The sequence below is a fragment of the Rhipicephalus sanguineus genome, chromosome 6, assembly GCF_013339695.2.
Source record: "Rhipicephalus sanguineus isolate Rsan-2018 chromosome 6, BIME_Rsan_1.4, whole genome shotgun sequence".
In the NCBI taxonomy this organism is placed as follows: domain Eukaryota; kingdom Metazoa; phylum Arthropoda; class Arachnida; order Ixodida; family Ixodidae; genus Rhipicephalus; species Rhipicephalus sanguineus.
In genome coordinates, this window is record NC_051181.1 from 14,515,920 (window position 1) to 14,537,428 (window position 21,509).

General features: G+C 45.7%; 1 protein-coding gene and 1 non-coding gene across 6 annotated transcripts in view; both read right to left on the reverse strand.

Annotated features, from left to right (window-relative positions):
- LOC119395608 (trafficking kinesin-binding protein milt) overlaps positions 1–21,509 on the reverse strand; it is a 469,019-nt gene that overhangs the window by 277,921 nt on the left and 169,589 nt on the right. The gene's annotated exons all lie outside the window — the stretch shown is intronic.
- Positions 10,925–10,999, reverse strand: Trnas-aga (transfer RNA serine (anticodon AGA)). The gene has a single exon. It is a non-coding gene; the product is annotated as a tRNA-Ser (tRNA).

Below are 21,509 nucleotides of genomic sequence, written 5' to 3' on the forward strand. Positions count from 1 at the left end.
TATGTGTATGTGTGCATGTGTGTGTGCGTGATGTAGGAAGCGATGGCAGGAGAAGCCGACGAGGATCAAGTGCAAGACCTTTAGAATAAAAGTATGGCGTATGAGCCAAGGCACGTGTCTCATACACAGTGTCACACAAGTCACCATGATGGAGACCTGGCAGCCACTTCATCAACCGCACGTCTATGACACAGTTCCCAACAAGACGCCTGGCGATATATGGGCCATCTAAGCAGAACACAGATGCCTACAGTGACTAGTATCATGACAGCGCCATTGGCAGACCTTCGCATCCTGAAGTACACAGGATCAGTGGACAATGGACCCGTAGAGGACTGGTTCCATCTTTTCGAGCCCCACGCTACTGCTGCATCATGGTCCGAGTGGGACAAAATCACTCAATTTCAAGGAGTAAATCATCGATGAGACATTCCTATTCTGTCTCATGTACATAATCTTCAAAAACAATGAGTCGGACAAAGGTTAAAGGGACACTAAAGGCAAATAACAATTTATGTCAGAGTAAAAGCTCAATGTATGACAATGACTAAAACGGCAATATTATCAACAGCAGTGACCTACTTACTGAGAAATTAAGCTAAATGTATCACACGATGAGAGCTATGACCGGCACATTTTGGAAGTGATTCGGATGACGTGAGAGAGTTCGACTACAATTAATCACTCGTAATCAAACTAGCTGCAATAAAAAAAAGGACCTTCCGTGCATCAAGAGACATAATAAAATGCTACTTGTTCGTTTCTGTTTGATTCATGGAAAAAAGAACCTCTTTGGCGTTGCCATGGGGAACGGCGCGCGTGGTTCAAAAGTTCCAGCAGCGCTCGTTTCATCTGTCTCGTCCTTGTGTTTTCGCGCTGTTTTTTACTATCAAAAGTTCCGTTTTCGCCGAACTGCGCTTCGCCCGGCGCACTGCTTCGCTCACACGGTCACGTCTCAGTGGTAGTTTCGGTATCGCGTACTGCCGCGTGTGTTTTGCACGCTCGTGAAAGTCACTCTGACAGAAAGTTCGACAAAATACTGCATGCATGTATTTACAATACTGCAAATACTGCATGCAAAATACTGCAGCACGCACGTCTCGCGTATTGGCCGCAGTTGGGTTTAAAAAGCCACCCAGCGACAGTGGCGCTACGCTCGCGCGATGTAGGCTTAGTGCGGTGGCGCTGGCAGCACCACCTGCGGGAGAAGCTAGGCCGGCGGGCAGAGAGCAGCAGCGAGCCTCTTTGGGGTTTGGCGGCGTGCGTGGATGTACGCCTACCGTGGTGGGTCCGTGGGGACGATACCGCAGCTCGTTTCCCGCGGGCCCCTCGTGGTGAGTCGAGCATCGGCGATGCCAAATTCACAGTGCTTTGTATGTCTTATGTTGTCTTAGGTGTGTGTTATGTTTTCCAGGTTTGCATTGTCATTGTATAAGGTTACTTAGCGGGTTACTAGTTGTGTATTAGATTAGGCAGGCGAGATCGTCGTATGTAAAAGAAGAGTTTAATAAACGTACACGTGTTGTTGCACAACCACGTGAACTGTCTCCGTGTGTTCCGAGAGCGGCTATATCTCTCAGACCCCACAACTTGAGGAATTTCCTGAACTACGTAAGCAAGAGGCCTGCACAGGCAAGTCGACCAACTTCAATGACTACAACCAATCCCCCCGAAGAGCACAATTAACGAAAACTTCATCGGAAGCACAATCACGGCAGAAAGGATGACGTCAAGAAACAAGCCTTTTAAAGCAAAAACAAATTCATAACATAGGGCATCTTCCCATAAAGCAACGGCGCCAGTGACGCCTTATGCACCAGAGATGACATCAGAAAACGCCGAGGAGGACATGAAATTACCTTTTGTACTCCGCAAGGACTCGGACACAGTCATATCAGCCTTCATCAACGAACACGTAAACTAGGAGCACAGCCTGTGTACCAGTGACAACAAGCGATCCGAAGCCTACAACATTCGAGCCTCCAATGTGTTCCAGTATTATTCAGTGGTGACGTGTCCACGAACCGAGTCATCATCACTCTTCATGTGCAAGGCCCGCTTATGCTGTCCCCAGGGCCAGCCTCGCCCGCCAGAGCTCTCGTAGGTGCCATGGACATCTTTTTCTCAGTTTAAGGAACTTCCTCAGGACATGGAAATAACTGCACCCTGACATTTTTTACTTATCAGCTCATTCATTTCTCTGCTATTAATTGCAAGCCACGCTCTCTCTCAGGGGCAGGGGTAATCCTGAGACGCCTTGGCAGGAGACGCTGACAAGGAACAAGTGCGGGTGCTTTAGCATAAAAGTATGGCGTATGAGCCACGGCATAGCATCCCATATACAGTAAAAGCTCGGTAATTCGAATTTTATAGGACCGGAAAAAATGTTCGATTAAATCGAATGCCGAAATATCCAAGTATCAAGAAAACAATAAATCAATGTCTATTACATGAATCCATTTTCCTTTTCTTGATGAATACGTAAATCAAGTACTTACTTTGCATAAGAGCAGTGTAAAGCCGCAATTTTACATGCGAAGCATTTCTTAGCCAACTTCTGCGACTTTGAGCGTGTCTGTCTGTCTGTGTATCTTATCCACCTACGACTTTCTGCTCTCCTGGCCGTTTCGTTGATGGGATGTATACCAAAATTGGTATGCCATAACATCACTGTATGACGAACGTAAATGACAGGTCATAACATGAAAATAATGTCATGAACGGCACGATTTACATGCCATGGTCTTGGAGCACTTGTGGCAGTTTCGTTAACTTGATATGTACCAAAATTGGTATGGTGTGACAAGAGCGTAAGACAAACATAAGTGGCCGGCCCTAACGTGCAAATCATGTAACACATGTCATGTACAGTATGACCATGGTTCGTACAGAATATCTGACTGAAAATTCAAGGAGTTTTCAAGAATTTCAAGGATGAAAAATGGCAAAATTCAAGGAGTGTTAGCAAAATTTTATTTGCTTACAAGACTTATGGAAGCAGCGCAGTTTTCGCATGCATTTCTTTTTCCACAGAAGCTATCTCCAGCTCCTTTTCTTTAGCAGTTCGACAAAAGCTGTTTGCCTTGACTAAGTGGGTAAGGTCGTTTTTCGCTTCAGCTTCTTCCGAAAAATGGTCCACAGATTCCAGCAGGCACTTGAGAACTTTCTGAAGCTTTGACTTCCTTCCGTGCATCTTATCAAGCTCTTGCTCGAGCTCTTTTCTCTTTGAAGCTGCCTCCCTTGACAGTGTTTGTTTCTTTTGTTCGTCTAGGTATGCAGCGTACCTATGCCGGGCTTGGCGCACTGACGCCTTCAACTCTTCTGAAATCGGAATGTTCAGCAGGCCACCATGGCTTTTCACAGCCTCGCAGATAACTCGTTGAGAAATATACGACAGCTCTGCCAAATTCTCGACCGCAACCTGCTTGTTGATGCTGAAGCCTCTTTCCACTGAGGCATGCCCATGGCTCAGGAGGAGTAGTTTCACCACAGCCCATAACTGTGACAATGAAGCATCGTGCTTCAGCAGCCGCAAGAAAAAACTGTCAAGACGTTCATGATCTTTTTCATAGTTTTGTAATTCATGCCATTTTTCTAGACAAAACTGAACGTACTGTGTGCACACAATGTCGCGTTTGTGCTCAGAGAGAAGCTTGTTGTCGATTAGGCAGTTAAGCACAATTTTTAGCTTCCCAAGGCACCTGTCTATCTTGGACATCTCTGTGGGGTCGAAACATGACAACCCACAAATGACAGGGTACCTCAGAGGACTTCTCTCCATGACTTTCAGGATCATGCTCACGAGGAACTTCCGGCCCTCGTACTTAAACTCAAGAATACACTTGGCGCTCGCTTTGCAGCATTTCAAAATCTTCTCAGCTGCACATCCAACATGCACCTTTTCAAGTTCTGTGTAAACAGCAGCATCTTCAACGTCAATTCGCAGCAGCTTCGTGATGCTGGTGGCTTCTGTCATTACAGAGCACTTTACGAACCTTGACACAAGGCTCCTCAGAACACTTTCAAGTTCTTTTGCCAGCAATAACATCTTGGTATAATCACTCTGAAAAACAGTCAGGAAAGGCTGCACAACCATGGCAACATTTAGGGAAAAGTTCAGTTTTGCAAGTGCAAGCTGGTCATTTAGAAAAGCACTGACGTTTTCATATGCTCCGCATTTTGGCACGGGCAGCCTGCGGCCACTCACTGCTTCAGTGTATTGCTTCAAGTGCTCCCATGTGGCCAGGGCTCTTTCCAGTATGGGCACGTTCTCGATCCAACGGTGAGATACAAAAGGCAGTGGAAACACACTGCTCCCTGTCTCTCGAACAAAATCTTCTCGCCTGGCCGGTGCATCATGAAAGAGTGAGAATAAGCTGGACAAATATGTGTCGACTGGCCAGCCCGTTGCATGCATTCCAGCTTTGTAGGCATTATGCATTGTGTGAAGGCCACACGATCCAATATCCAAACACTGAACTTGAAAGTCATTTTTCATGTGCTGCTGGAACTTGTGGAAAAGGCTCCAGTTGACATTGGGGCCATCCATGGAAAGCTGAACAATTTTGCTCATCGGAAACGACGCCAGCGCTTCCGTCAAATTCTTGATGAGGTCGTCCGCTGTGCTGCGGCCCATGAATGCCGATGTCGCATACCTTGTTGTCACCTCAGAATTGTTCCACAGTCTCACGTGAACATCAAGCTGTTTCTTTTGCAGGTATTCGTTTAACGTTTCATCAAAAAGGACAACAAAATGTTCAGATTTCTCCATCATGTCCCAGACTTGAAAAGCGAAAAATGGGCGCAGACCATGGCATGCGACGTACGCGCATTTTTTTTCCGAACAAGTGAAGCTTCTCGCGATATCGCTATCCGGAAACATCTTTCGGAACAACTCAAAAACTGATCCGCTGGAGCTGTATGAGTAGTGTGAAGACACAACTTTCATCGTCCACAAAATTTCGGCTTCAATCACGGAGTCATGCCTTCTGCAGTCTTCGTCAAGGGTCGCAGCTCAAGAGGATGTTTCTGTGTTTTCCCGCTGAGAAGCCGTTTCTGTGACGTTTGCCGCTCGCAAAAAACTCGTGACGGAAGAGCAGCCCTCACCTGCCGCAACTTTGGATCGGTGCTTGGCACATTTCTGATGGCTCTTCAACGCCGACTCCCCCATTGTTACAACGTCGACCGACTTCTGACATACCGCACACTTCGCTCGATAAGGGTCGCTTGTCTCCGGCCTCACCCAGTGACGATATTCGCTGTGCTCCAGCCACACAGACTGAAACTTGCACTTTCCACCTGGCATCCTGTCAAAGTAAAGTTGCAGGCATTGCACACAGCACAAATGCGAACTTTCGCCGAGAAATGACGCGCGAGGCCGACGCACGGACCGAGTATACCGAGTACCGACCTTGCGGTGGATTGGATTGGATTTCTGGCTCACATTTGTTGCCAGACGATGCAGGCACTGCCGGTTTCAAAACCGAAACTTGCTGCTATTGCTCTCCTGTCAAGGCTACATGTTTTCACAAACATTCCTCAGTAAACGCATTTTTGAAATCGGTGCGACTTACGGAAATACGTCGTTCATTTGCTATATTGAAGCAAAGTCCACTAAATTTTCAAGGATTACAAGGAGCTCACTTATATGTAAGGAGTTTCAAGGGCCCTTGAATTAATGTTATCAAATTCAAGGACATTCAAGGATTTCAAGGGTCTGTGCGAACCCTGCAGTATGACTTATATGACATGGTTTCAGGGCACTCACGGCTGTTTAATTAAATGGATATATACCAAAATTGGTGTGACAAAACATTTCTGTATGACGAACATAAATCACAGGTGGTAGCATGAAAATGATGACATGCATATCATCTACGGCATGATTTACATGCCACGCTCATGGTGCGCTCGCGGCCATTTTGCTAGCTTGATATGCACCAACTTTGGCATTTGGCAATCATGACATGCATGTCATGTAGGGCATGATTTACGTGCCACACTCATGGTGCGCTCGCGGCCTGTTCACTACCTTGATATATACCAAAACTGGTATTGCGTGACGTGATTGTATGAGGAACATAAATTACAGGTGGTTACGTGACATGCATGTCATGTAACGCATGACTTGCATGCCACGCTCATGGCGCACTCGCGGCCATCTCGCTAGCTTGATGTGCACCAAAATTGGTTTTGCGGGACGTCTCTGTACGATGAGCATAAATGACAGGTGGTAACACGACAATCATGATATGCATGTCATGTAGGGCATGATTTACATGCCACGCTCATGGTGCGGTCACGACCGGTTCGCCAACTTGATATACACCAAAAGTGGTATTGCCTGACGTGACTGAAAAACGAACATAAATGACACGAGGTAACATGACAATCATGACATGCATATCGTACGGCATGATTTACATGACACTGTCTTGGTACACTTCCCGCTGTTTTATTAACTGGATGTGTACCTAAATTGGTATGGCAGGACATGAGTGTGCGATGAACATAAACAACCATTGTATGTACCAGAATATATGTTTCATTAGCATGGTATATACCACGTTGTACATGCACGCATGCATGTACACTATATGCAATACTATAGCGATAGTCCACTATATGCGATATATAAGGGACTAGATGCCATGATAAGAATGACTTCATTTGCCTCGAGGACAAACAAGGAGTCATATGCAGCTGTTTGCTGGCTGCGTCGCATTACGTCAATTCCCACAGTGTGTGGGATCTGCCGAATTTTTTGTCATTCGCGACTTCGTACACAATGTGACCGGGCCTCAAGACCCCTGTGCTCTGAACCAGTCCCTTATTGTGCACTGCCACCACCAACACCACCACGCGCACTTGACAATAACAATAACTTTTTCGCTAGAAAAGTGGCTGGGAACTGATCGTTCGTCCATCCCTGTGCAGCGAATTTTATGCCAGCATGCGGACTGCGGCTGAAGCTCTTCAACAGCTTCCACCATGTTTGAGTTTTGTGACATTGCGCATGCATTGCTTGAAGTCAAAACGAAGCTACTGAGTGCCACATCCACTTTGGATAAAACCGTGGTCGCTAAAGGCATGATCATCGCGTCCACGCAGTTCTCAACGCACGCGCGTGGCCTATGCCTGGAGTCTGAATGAAACTGCTCAGCACCACATCTGCTACTGAATAAACCTGACTCGCTAATGCACAATCATGGATGGCGACTACGCCATTCTGAAAGAATGCGGAGAAGATGAAACTACTGCTTGTCGCAGCTTTGACCCCAGTCGCTATCGACGCGATCATAGATAGAGCCCACGCAGTTCACATGGGCCGAGTAAAATCGAAAACGAAATAAGTTTGACACAGCCGCTGAAGCCTTGGTTGCCAACAACGCAATTGTGGTGAGATTGCGGATGTCGACCATACCTTTCTGAAGACCCGTGGCCATTTAGGTTGTTCGCAAATATCGTTCTCTCTTCTTTGCGTTGCACATTTGTGGCACTTTGAGCTTGGCGCGCTCCGAGGATCGTCCGAATTAACCGGGTGAAGGCCAAATATGACCAAATTAAAGGGAGTTTGCCATTAAACAATACATATGCTGGCCAGGAGCAGAGAACACACCCAAATTATCCGATTTTCCAAATTAATGGTGGTCAAATTAACGAGCCTTTACTGTATATACTAATGTTTGCCAGTTTCAGTTTACTCATTGTTAAATGCGAAGCATTTCTTAGCGAACCAAAGGCACTTTAGATGCTTTTGTCTACGTACAAGGGGCATTCAAATGAAAAGGTACGAAATGTCGTAACAAATTAACATGATCATTTACATAGATGCCTATGCCGCTATGGGAGAATGTAGAGAGACATCTAGGGATGTGATTGGGGTCCCTGCCGTAGATCAGAGCATGCGGGGACGCCCGCATGCGTAGTAGAGAGCAGAGCCTCTTACAAAGAGCGCCGCCCAATTGACGTGACAGTGCGTGTGAGGAGAGGATGGTGTTCACATTGCAAAATTCGGCAATTGAGAAGTAGCGGGGCGTTATCTGATTTCTGACAGTGGAAGGTGTTAAACCTGCCACCATTCATCGCCTGGGATTTCCACATGTTTGGTCACCTGAAAAAACACTGAAAGGGAAGCGCTTCAGCTAGGACGTTGTGAGCTTCAACTCAAGGACGCTGTGAAGGACTGGGTCTTGTCACAGCCACAGGAATTCTGGGAACACGGAATCCTTTAGCATGTTCATCAATGGGATTGTTGTGATCAGGCACATAGTGTATACTTTGAATAAAGTCTTCATTTATACGCACCGTGTCGTTTCGTGCCTTTTCATTTGAACCCCCCTCTTAGCTATCTATCTAGCTGCCTACATCTAGGCGCTCTTGTGGTCGCCTCCTTAACTTGGTATTGACCAAAATTGAATCAGTGGGTATGAGGGTATGATGAACATTACTGTCTGGTCATCACATGAATAATGCGAAAATCCTGGCGTGTACATCATGAAACCCTTCCCTTCAGTCCAGTGTGGCACCTACCCGTATACCACGGGCTGCGCTGTACGGGTATGCGCCACAGGTGATTGACAGTTTATACCTTCAGTATTGACAGTTTATATCTTCCCCCTTGTGCAGTATGCGGACGAAACGTCCATCCTTGCCCCTATCCTTTGTCCCACCGCAAGTCAGGATCTCCAGGAGTACCTAATGGTGATCGACTCCTGGATCATTTCAAACCACCTGAAGCTGTCCCCCGCTAAAAGCAGAGTAATGGAGTTCTCGAGTGCTCGCCTGCCTGCCCTCATACTCTATGCGCGGTATCTCACTTCCCATGGAGGATTCACTGAAAATTCTAGGTGTCATGTTCACCAGCACTCTGGACTTCAGCCTTCAGGTCGCAAGCGTCGTTGCTACGCCCGCCGCGTCCTCAGCTTCGTGTCCAGAGTCTCTAAACCATGCAGCCCCGCTACATTTGCCCTTCTGTACACATCACTCGTGCTGCCTATCCTTGAATATGGCTGCGCCGTATGGTCACCCCACCAGTAGCACCTTATCGCCCGCATCGAAAACGTACAAAGAAGAGCCTCACGCACCCTCTACGCACGCTCCGTAACGTCTCCGCCGGCGGACTACGCTACCCGCCTGAAGATGGCCAAGAGGCGTTCTCTGCGACCATGTCGTGCTGTGACCCAAATGCACCTGCTCTGTCGTCTACTCGACGGCTCCCTGGCGGACACCCCCTTATCGTCAGCAGTACGTGTGAGCAAACGCTCGGGTCAGCCGGAGCCTCTGCATACACGAACTAAGCGTCACGGCTCCTCCACCATTCCAGCCGCAGTGCGCGAGTTCCTCACTCTTCCCATGAGTGTTCGCGCACCTCCCCCACACACCAGCGAAGACTCCAAACATCTCTGCTCTCTGTACAGTCGCCATTTGTCCAGCGACTCGTGATTACCTTACCCTCCGCCCCCGCCCCCACCCCTTAATTTTTGTTTTTTATTTTATTTTATTTTTTTTCTTTCTTGCCTTCCAGTGACAGGCTAGCAGACGCACGTGCGTAAGGGTCTTTCCTTTCAGTCTAGCCTCGCACATCACCGGAGGGCTCACATTGTTGTGCAAATATAAATTATTATTATTATTATTATTATCTTCCCAGGAATGACGAGAACAGACATTTGGTAATTCTAATGGGAAAGCATCAGAAAATGTGGCATCAGCTGCGTTGACCCGACGAATCGAAAGAATAAAAATCAGGATCCCAGCAGGAATCAAACCCAGGGCCGTGGCAATCAAGTATTCTACCACTAGTCCTGTCCCTTGTTACGTTTCTCGTTTGTGCTTCACTCAGCGCATCTACATTGCTATACCACAGAGCCATGCCAGGTCTTAAACTGCTTTAAAAAAAAAGGCCGTATGGTCAAGAATCATGTCGGTGCAACGTCAGTTGTGGTTGCAATGCTGGCTATCTAATTTTATAACAAGGTAATAAACATTACTTATGTACTTCTATAATACAGACGCCATGTCGGCTTGTCAACTGCGGTTCCAGTGTTGGCTCCGCTTTAATATCAGTCAAATGAACACTACATATGTACACCCATGACTGAACACGCTGTATTCTAGCACTGCTCGACCCCAGAGCAATACCCTAACGAACGCTACGTATGATATTCACAACATCACATGTGAAATAGGAATTGCATCGTAGCGTGTATTTCGTTTCAATAAAAATGACATCTGCGCTCTAACTTGAGTGCTGACGTTGCGTCAAACCATAAGTTACCTTTAAATGTCAGTGTAGTCGGTGTGCTTGGTGAGCACACTATGTGCACAGAACTACTCCATTTACCAAAACACGTCGATCCACCTTGTAACGCTTGACTCAAAGCAGAAAAAAAGTAGCATAGACAGCTACTCGCTGACTGCTTCGCATGAAACCGATCCCCACAGTGCGTGCGATCTGACGATTTTCTTCCTTTTGGTTTTCATGATGGTAATAAAGGTGTGTATTGCCGATAGCGTCATGTGCCTATGTTGCCTCAATGTGCGACCCACGCTACGCAACATTAGCAATGCAGATAGGATCGGACTGAAAGCGCCATGCGACAAACCCCCCTGCAAGGGAAAGCTAGCTTCGGTGGCTCCGGCGCATACTCGTAACAATCATGACCACACAGCAGAAGGGTTCGAGCCTTTCGACATCACCCACGTGTGGTAATAAGAGAGCCACTATAACCCAACGACGGTGCATTGAAACCAAAACTAACGACAGAACATATTCCCCCCCCCCCTTAAAACTTGCAGTTGGTTAGTAATAATATTTGGAGTTTTAAGAAAGGGAAAATAGACAACCACCCATTTGTAGCACGAAGCCCACATGCAAATCCAAACGGATTTCTCAGAAATAAAGCCTCTTAGACGCCGAAAAATTCGTCCTGGTCCGGGGTTCGAACCCGGGACCAACGCCTTTCTGGGGCGGTCACTCTACCAATTGAGCTAACCAGGCAGCTAGCAATTGGCAGCGCGAGGGCGAATTCATCGACAACTCGAAGCAACTGGACACATATTGAAAATCAGTTCTGCAGAATCCCACAAGGTGGCGGAAGGGTTAAGAAAAGGAAAATAGACAACCACCCATTTGTAGCACGAAGCCACAAGGAAATCCAAACGGATTTCCAAACGGATTTTCTTGCGGCTTCGTGCTACAAATGGGTGGTTGTCTATTTTCCCTTTCTTAACACTTCCGCCAGCTTGCAGGATTCCGCAGAACTGATTTTCAATATACCTCGAGTTTTACGTGACAAAACCACGATATGGTTATCATACCTGCCAAGTTTGGAGAAACGGAATCCGGGAGATCTACTCAACGGAAGGGGGGGGCGGGGGGGGGGGGGCGGATAGCAATTATATGGACACTGTTAGCGGGATTTTGCAGTCGCCGCTGATCTCTACAGAGTCGAAACCGATAACATCGCTTACGCATCGTCTGTTTCACGTGCGAGTAAAAGTACTGTGGAAGCTACAGAGCCGAAGTGCCCGCATGCGTGCGCGCGCCAAGTAGTAGTACCTATATTTTCTAGAGCTGTGCGAATAGCAAAATTTTGGGTGCGAAGCGAATTCGAATATTTAAGTGTGAGTGCAAATCGAATCGAATATTTTTCGAATATTTCTCGAATATTTCTAGAATATTTTTCTAATACTTCGAAGCGAAATTGCAGGAAAAAAACTTAAGAGGATTCCTAAGCATACTCTTATGAGATAGCAACGTGAAAGTGTTTTTTTTCGCTAGGTTGATGAAGCACTGGCGGGGTGGTGTTTCATAGTTGTCTTATCAAGAATGAGGCAATGTAGAGGCCGAATTGTATTTACGTACATGATTTGATGCAACCAAAGTGTCGCCAACAACACTTTACACGTGATAGGCAAAGATGGGTGTGTTCAGATAAGGACAGACCAAGGGGGATCCCGACTATTTTTTGTTTTGCACGAAATTTTTATATGAGCTGGGCAAATGTCTCTATAGAAAGGAATGAACCTTCGTTTTGCGGAAATTATCACGGATTTCTAGGAAAAACTTCGAGTTTCACAACAGGTGGAAAAAGGCAATTCTGCAAGTTTCAGATTTCACAACTTTGGAGGCCTATCACCAAAACCTTAACGCATTGTGGACATCGGTGCTAATTGTTCGTAAATTTTCAGCAATAGTACTATCGGCCTACGGAAATTTAAATTTGTGTGACTGACAGTACATTTTTGAAAAATTGCCAAACTTTGATTTTTGAGCGGCTGCCTCTGGCTGACCCCAAATTCAAGGCTCTTTTTTTGCAGTTTTCGCTAAAGCGCTGAAGCTGAAAATATTTCTCACAAGTCTACAAAAGGTTTCTCGCTAATTAAGCGAAAAGTTATGCGACTACATTGCATATTTATTTCGTTATAAAATCCCAAAAATGCCATAACTCCAAAACTAGCGAAAATTGCAACATTTTAGGGTCGTTTTAAAAAAAATAATCATCACCGATTTTTATGAAAATGATGAACTATACCCGGCCATGACTGCTAAATAATGTGCTGCAAAAATATGTTGCATTATTTTGTTTTAAGTGAGAAACTTGAGCTTATTTTATTACCCATGTATGGTCTTAACATCAATGTGTGGCGTTCTTATAATAAAATAAATTTAATAGACATATTTAGTTCGTAGCTCGCTTTTTTGGTTTTAATAATGACGATTGACCCAGCTTGTGTCTTTTTGACCGTTTTGAGTCACAGAAAAGCTGAGCTTAAATTTTCAGAGCTCGTCTGTGTGTATCTCTACCAGCACATTGAGGCAGCCGGCACCCGAGAACGCGTACAAATGAAAGCTCGTGGTGTAGAGTGCAAATCTTTCTGCACGTCAACCATTTTAGTTCACATCATACCACGTATCTAACGCAAAAGAGATTTAACTAGTATTTCCCTAACAGTACGGGAAAATGTTATTGTTGCGTTAGTGTGCCTAGACCCAATTGCTCGCTACTAGGTGGTAGAGAAAGGGGGCCCGAAATGTGAGGTTCGCGTTTGTTTCTTTAAGGAAAATGATTATAACTTGCCCTAAGACTACTTCAGGGCCATATTTCGATGAAAATCCTGCAAAAATATCTTTCTATACTTTATTAATATTAAAAACCTTCGTGTTACCATCTTCAACTGCGTACTTACCCTGATTTTCTTCCATCAAGCAACGAAATTTATGGACTAGAGTTGGTTACAATAATGTACAGGTGGCTTGAGCATTACCATTGTATGGGAATATTAAGACCGTTGCGGTCTTAATATTTCGACGAATTTATCATTTGCAGAAACGGGTTGAGATGGTGGGAATGAGGGTGTTATGAATCTACAAGAAGCACACGTTCATGTTGCGCATTATATAGTTTATTCACGTCACCTAAAATGAGTAATATCCATTTGGGCAATCAAATTTTGCACCACTGCAGATTCACAACTCCTTCCACTCTGTGTCTGCGCACCGCGCTACGTACAGGAAATTCCCTTGGTCCGATTTCAGGTGTTTGCACATGTGGGTTGCCTGAATACCTTGAACCCGTCTGGCAAGTTTCCATTCCTCCTTCTTCAGTTCTCTGAAGGCTTCCACTTCACTCTTCTTCATATGCAGTAAGAAAATCTTTTTAAGTTTACTGGCTACAATAGTAACGAAATCACTTGCGCACTGAATGACCTCGGTGGCGGGTGAACGCAGGTTTTGTAGTGAGGCTTGGTGTTTCACAAGGCCACCGACGCCGTCGCAGGCATTTTTGCCGTGCCCCGTTGGCGAAAAAAGCCACTTGGTTGTCTGCATTGCAATTCGTGCAGTTGGAAGCGGTTCTTAAAATGGGCAGCTGCTCCATCACTCACAAGTGTTAGTTTCGTGTAAATTGGAGCATAATCTTCAATGTGATCCTTGATTTTTCTCAGGGCCTAGCAAGCATGTGCAGAGTCGTGGCAAACGACATCGCTAATTATTGCGTAGTTCCATGTCGACTTTCTTGTCGATACAACGCAAGTAAAGATGCTAACTTGCGTACTTTGCCAATGGTAGGATTGTACTTCGTCTGGGAGTACGATGGACCAATTTTCGGCAAAGTCAAAGTGGAAAACAATGGAACCCTTTTCACAACACTGTTTTTCCTCGTGTATGGCATTTGCTTGCGTGCGCCTGAGGTAGTTATGAGGGATCCATTTCATGGTCACATTTTGAAATTCCTTTAGGAATGCTGGAGGCATCATGGTCTTCTTTATTAGTTCACCTGATTCCCAATTAAGTAGCAAATACAATTTCTTCGTCCGGTGCTATGCCAAGAGTTCCCAGGCTGAGACCATTCTTCACAGGACATTGTTCGCACTCGCCTAAGAAGCATGTGGTGCTAGGCTGCGTGCACATGCAGAGCGCCTGCACATCATCAGTCGACATCAAAGACCCCGACGCATTTTTGATCCCAATAAGGCATAGTTTGAAATTTGCACAATATTGTGCAAATTTCCACACACCTTGTTCTAAAAAGAGACAGGGCGTGCAAACACGCCCTGTCTCTTTTTAGAATGAATACGTACCAACTAGCTCAGCTCTCTGTTATTCTAACCTTGTTCTGCAGCTATCTTCCTGGCCTTTAGAATCGCATGCTTTGTTGCCTCTGGAATGAAGCGTTGCACCTCTTTTATTCTTAGGCTCAGATGTATCAAGGGTAGCAGATGGCAGCGCTCTCGAAAAGATGTGCACTTGATGTATGCTGTGTGTAGGTTTTTCTTCCAGCTGGCACAGGCGCAGCAACTGAATTGTGATGGAATGTCTTTAATGCGGTATGCTGTGCGAATTCCGCATCGAATGTTTCTTACAGCAGCTCTAGTAATTTCATCTGCCTTGCGCTTTGCGTACGAGAGTCTCTTCCCTTTCTTTACACTCCGAGGAGGCTTTAGTGGCGACACTGCTGATGGGGCACCAACGACCCTGGCCCTTTCGGCCCTGGCGTCCTATAAAAAGGACATGAAGAAAAATTGCTATAAATTGTGACATAAATTACTAAAAAATTCTAAAATGTGTCTGTGGTATCCTCAATACACCTGTGCAAACATAGGTAGTAGTTTTTCTATCATCATCTTCCTCGGAAGTCTGCAATGTCGAAAACAAGATGGCGGAAGGAGAAAAAGACGACAAACGCCGCAACCAAATATTTGATGACATTTTACTGAATAACTATTTTCTCTGTAGCTATCGTAATTTTCTCTGTTGTTTCTAAAGTGCTTGACGGCATATTTACAAAAGGGGCCTTCCCTAACATTTCCGCTTAGGCCACTGCAATGAATAATCTTCATGTCCTAAATATAGGACACCAGGGCTTAGTGGTTGTGAGATCTTTGAATGCACTGCATGATGACCCGAGCCGTAGCGCGTGTGTCTGCTTCCAATTTCTTGTTATTCTCCCCGGGAAATCAGCCTGCATTTCTTTCTAATTTGCAAGGGGGTCCCAACAGCGAGATTGTACATAATTGATCCGAATACGTTTGCTGCAGTGTAATAATGGTGAATGAGAGGGCTTGAAGATAACGAGGATGAAGTGCAGTTCTGTCAGCTTACCCATGCAGGAACGGCCAGCAATAATTGCGGCGCACCAAAGGAGGATTCGGCAACTTATTATGATTTTAGATCTTACAAGGCGTCCAATAATTAGATATTGGCCATTCAAGTGCATTGAAGAGCACTGTGTCACGAGTGCAAAAACTTGCTTTTGGACCTTTGAGACGCAGTAGCTCATATATGGATGCTGGCATGCTAGCTTCACAACAATTTCAGGTGTAAACACAGTAAAATAAATAGCAATATCGAAATTCACATATTTCCCTTCACAACCACTAAGCCCCGGTGTCCTATATTTAGGACATAGCGCTATTTTTCTCATACACTGATGGGATGCCCGGAAAAGATTATTTTCGTGCTCTTGAGGTGATAAAAAAAGAAATATCCACAAGAAAAAAAATATCTACCCATTAAAAAAAATTCAGGGCTGAAAGGGTTAATGCTCTCCATAACTTCCTCTGTAGTCTGGAAACCCTGATTGGACTGACTGGATTCCTCTTCCATATGCTAAATGTCTTCCTTAAAGGGATACTGAACAAAAATTTGAAAAAGCTACGAAAACACTTACATTCGACTCGGACGACACGACTGTTCCTGTAAGCAGCGTTTATTTCACGTAATTTCGAGCAGTTGGCCGTATTTTTAGTGGATTGTGAGAGCGCGGCGGCTGCATGCCACTGCGCTTGTCGGCGGACGTGACGTCGAGTGCTCCAGCAAGAGGGGGGCAACCGGCACGCTCTCTCCTGCCCTGCCACTTCCCTTTCTCCACCTCTCCTCTCAAGAACCGAGGGTGGCTGGTGTGGCGCTGAGCCTCGTCCTCTTTTCCCCACATTGGAAACAAAATAGCGCTTATTCCTCAAAAACCGCTACAACTACCGAGCGTGTCGCGAGAGCGCAAAGATGCAAGGTGCGAGTGACAGTGGTTCCACGAGCGGTCATTGCGACTCCGAGTTCGACAGGCCTCCAAAACGGATGCGCCAAATACAACCATATGCATGTGACCGTTCTGCTGTGTCAAGCGACAGCAAGGACGACGAGCCAGACGAGCCGCCGTAGCCCAACGTGGGTCGGCAGCCGGGACCAGCAATTTACACAGTAACTCATAGTCACTATCCTCGAAGTGTTCGGAGCACAAAAAGTCACGCTTTGAAGGCACCCACATTGGCTGCGATGGGCGCGCAGCGCGAATCCATATCCTTCGAAGCTTCGGCTCTGTTGGAAATGTATGACAGGGCACACCCTAGCGCAGAACAACGTTGAGGCATTCTGCGTTGTGTCAGGTGCTTCACCGTTCACATTACGTAGCAGCACACAACACAGACGGCAAATTCGTAGACGTGGGTGCAAGCTCCGCTTGAGAAAAGTCTATTCTAGGGACCGTAATACGGCCGAGAGCGCGGCAATGGCGTCGTTGGCTGCTGGTTGAGAACACGCACGGAGAACACCTTCCCGACCGTGAAAACACGTTTTGGGAGAGACGCGCGGCGCGGCAGCGGGTGGCGGCTTGCGATGTCGATTGGTAAGCGATTTTGCTGCGAGCACGGTTGGCGAGTCGCTATCCGCGGAGTTTCGCGTCACTTCCTCTCTAGTTCGCGGCGCGGCCGCTAGACGCGCCAATTCGCGAAAAATGCATTAAATTCATTATTTTCTGCTAGTCTCTGGCTGAAATGAAGGTTGTTTCAACAGATTTCAACACCCAATCTTTCAATTGAGTCATTTATCTCGGCGGCGAAAATTTTGTTCAGTATCCCTTTAAAGTTGCTAAAGCAATTCTGGCACACAAAGTGCGATTCATGCACTCTGAGCGCTGTGTCAGCTTCCAACACTTTCTTTAGATTGTCAATTCCCAAGTCTTTGACACTGCAGAAATTCCTTTGAAACCTGATCTTCCGCTTGTGTCTCTTTAAGTAGTCGGCGCAGCAATTTCGTTCAGGAAACTTCGCCATCAGGACTGTGCCACAGTGCGGTCTCTCGGTGACACAGTAGGTTACAGTGAGTATAAGGTACACTCACTTTGGGGTGAAGGTAGCATACAAGGAAGTTCTTAGTGGAATAACGAAAGTTCAGTAGCCAGATCCCAGCTGATGTCCTGACACCAGGATTTACATGAAGAGAGCTGCTTGCAGTGGGCTTCTTACACACTCCGCAATATCTATTTTATCTGCTTACGAGATAACTTATTAATAATAGAGGACGACACGAGAGTAACTACAATGTGATGAAAAAACTGTATCATTGACTCACGTAGAAAACAACACGACTTCTTTCTTCGAGTTAACTATACGGCCCACACCTAAAAAGCTTCTTTCCAGGGGTGAGGGGAACGCCCTCTTCAATCTGGGGCCGACCGTTGCAGGTGCACCGCGGTGCGTCTCGCATTTCACGATGGTCATGTGTTCTCCATCACAGGTTCTCGGCGTGCTTGGCTTTTATACGTACTTTTGTTTCCCTCTCTTGCGGGTGGCATTCAATTACGCTCTGGTCTTGCTGTACGCGCTCTCGCGTGCCTGCTGCCTCAATGTGCCGTAGTATGAATACAGACAGAGGAGCTCTGAAAAATTCAAGCTCAGCTTTTCTGTGACTCAAAACGGTCAAAAAGACACAAGCTGGGTCCATCGTCATTATTAAAACAAAAAAAGCGAGCTACGAAGTAAATATGTCTATTAAATTTATTTTATCATTAGAACGCCACACATTGATGTTAAGACCATACATGGGTATTAAAATAAGCTCAATTTTCTCACTTAAAACAAAATAATGCAACATATTTTTGCAGCACAATATTTAGCAGTCATGGTCGGGTATAGTTCATCATTTTCATAAAAATCGGTGATGATTATTTTTTTTAAAACTACCCTAAAATGTTGCAATTTTCGCTAGTTTTGGAATTATGGCCTTTTTGGGATTTTATAACGAAATAAATATGCAGTGTAGTCGCATAACTTTTTGCTTAATTAGTGAAAAACCTTTTGTAGACTTGTGAGAAATATTTTCAGCTTCAGCGCTTTAGCGAAAACTGCAAAAAAAGACCCTTGAATTTGGGGTCAGCCAGAGCCAGCCGCTCAAAAATCAAAGTTTGGCAATTTTTCAAAAATGTACTGTCAGTCACACAAATTTAAATTTCCGTAGGCCGATAGTACTACTGCTGAAGATTTACGAAAAATTAACACTGATGTCCACAATGCGTTAAGTTTTTGGTGATAGGCCTCCAAAGTTCTGAAATCTGAAAGTTGCAGAATTGCCTTTTTCCACCTGTTGTGAAACGCGAATTTTTTCCTAGAAATCCGTGACAATTTCCGCAAAACGAAGGTTCATTCCTTTCTATAGAGACATTTGCCCAGCTCGTATAAAAATTTCGTGCAAAACAAAAAATAGTCGGGACCCCCCTTGGTCTGTCCTTATCTGAACACACCCAGATGCCATTTCCTCAGCCTCTCCTCCTCTTTCAACTTCTGTGGAGGCCCAACTGACGTGGTGGACAAGGGTGTCCGGAGTCCGGACACCCTTCAGGTTCGGAGTTTCAAATCTGCCTCGTAGACGTCGATATATAAGAACATCTGAAATTTTGGATGCTAAAGAGCTTCGGCGTCCGATTTTTCGGAGTTCCTGCCAAAATTTCAGGTTCAAAACAGCATTAATTGAGCCCCCACCTCTGGCACATCTTTCATCTCCATGTTGGAACCAGCGTTTTCTTGAGTTAATACATTTGCGACCGTAGCGGAGCTTGAAAGGCAGCTTTGCCGCAGTACCGGAGTGTGATGAGGTGAAGCATATTGAAAATCTAGGGACCACTTCCAATCGACGTTGACTGTCTCTTGGCTAAGTTCGACTGTAACGGAGCTTGAAAGGCAGCTTTGCCGCAATACTAGTGTAATGAGGTGAAGCTATTGAAAATGTAGGGACCACTTCCAATCGGACGTTGACTGTCTCTTGGCTAAGTTCGACCGTAACGGAGCTTGAAAGGCAGCTTTGCCGCAATACCGTGGTGTGATGAGGTGAAGCATATTGAAAAATCTAGGGACCACTTTCAATCGGACGTTGACTCTCTTGGCCAACTTCCACCGTAACGGAGCTTGTAAGGCAGCTTTGCCGCAATACGAGAGTGTAATGAGGTGAAGCTATTGAAAATGTAGGGACCACTTCCAATCGGACGTTGACTGTCTCTTGGCTAAGTTCGACCGTAACGGAGCTTGAAAGGCAGCTTTGCCGCAATACCGTGGTGTGATGAGGTGAAGCATATTGAAAAATCTAGGGACCACTTTCAATCGGACGTTGACTCTCTTGGCCAACTTCCACCGTAACGGAGCTTGTAAGGCAGCTTTGCCGCAATACGAGAGTGTAATGAGGTGAAGCATATTAAAAATCTGAAGGGGTCACTTTCAATCGGATGGTAACTGTATTTGTTTTTGGGAAGTTCGAATAGTTCGAATAGTAAAATTCCAGTGTGAATCGAATCGAATAGCAAACACTATTAGAAAAATATTCGAAATTTCGAATATTCGCACACCCCTAATATTTTCTAATTCGAAAAGTTACCTAGCTCGAATAAATAAAGATGTCTTCATTATACAAATAGAACAAGTACGGGAAGCCGTTTGTGAAAAAAAGTTATTGCAAACTTCAACTTTGTTTCTGTCTTTTTTATTTCTTGGACACCAACACATTTTCCTCACGCCTGCTCTCTCAGTAAACATGGCATCCGCGATGCCGACTGAACCGTGTGTGGCCACAAACTCGCCGTCTCGTTCTCCGAAGAAGCTGTACACTAAATGTGACAGAAAGTGGCTATCAAAACAGACCAAGCGAGTATCTGCAACGTCTACGCTGGAGTGAGGCGCCGTCAGCCCGACTTGTCTGCAAATGCAATGTACCGGACTGTCGCCGAGCTCACCGCAGTGAGCGAGCGAACAGTTAAGCGTATCAAGGCTGAAGCTCTGCGGGCCCTACGTGCCTCCCCGAAGTGCACGCAATTGAATTCCTCCGGCCAAACTGTGAAGCGCATCACCGGCAAGACGCGGAGGCAGCGCTATGACACGGCAGCACTGCAGCGCAAAGTGCACAGCTACTTCATGTGCAATGAAACTGAGTTGAACCTTTCTACCATCGTTAAAAAGAAGAATCCTTTCTACTATGTGGCCAGACAACTTTGCTCATGTCGCCAGACAAAGCACTGGACGCGCGGGGAAAAACTGGACTTCCGGGAGATTTTCTTATGACCCGTACAACCGAGAGAAACGTTGGTAATCCGGGAGACTTGGCAGGTATGGATTATGGGGCATGCCGTAGTGAAGGGCTCCGGAAATTTTGACCATCGGGTGTTCTTAAACGTGCACTGACATCGCACTGACATCCCAGTCACAGCGATCGCATTTCGTCTCCATCAAAATGCGATCGCTGTGACTGCGATGAAACCCGCAACCTTAAGGTCAGCAGCCGAGCACCGTAACCGCTATGCCACCCCGGCAGACGCAATCGGTTAGTAAACCGTTATTGGGTCAGCACTGCAAGGTGCTTTGTACATTAACAACTCGCATTCATAAGGGAACATAAGGCAATGAAAAAAGAAACCGTGACCGGTCACCAACAAGGAATATCATTAAACACATTTACACTAAGCAGCAACTCCAATTCTATATACAAATCCAATAAAAACTCCCTTCTCTCCCCACAAAAGCTATCATTACACAATTGTTCAAAACAACATAGACTACCCGAGAAGAACCAAAGTAATAGTTGTCACACATAGTAACTGTAATGAAATTGGCCAAAGTGCGTTGGCGGGCTAGTTGGTTGTTCATGCTAAGTTTCTACAGCACGACTGGACGCGAACGGAGAAGGAACACGCAAACACACACACAGTGCTCACTTTCAACTGGAATGTTTATTTTTCATATGCACGTGACGC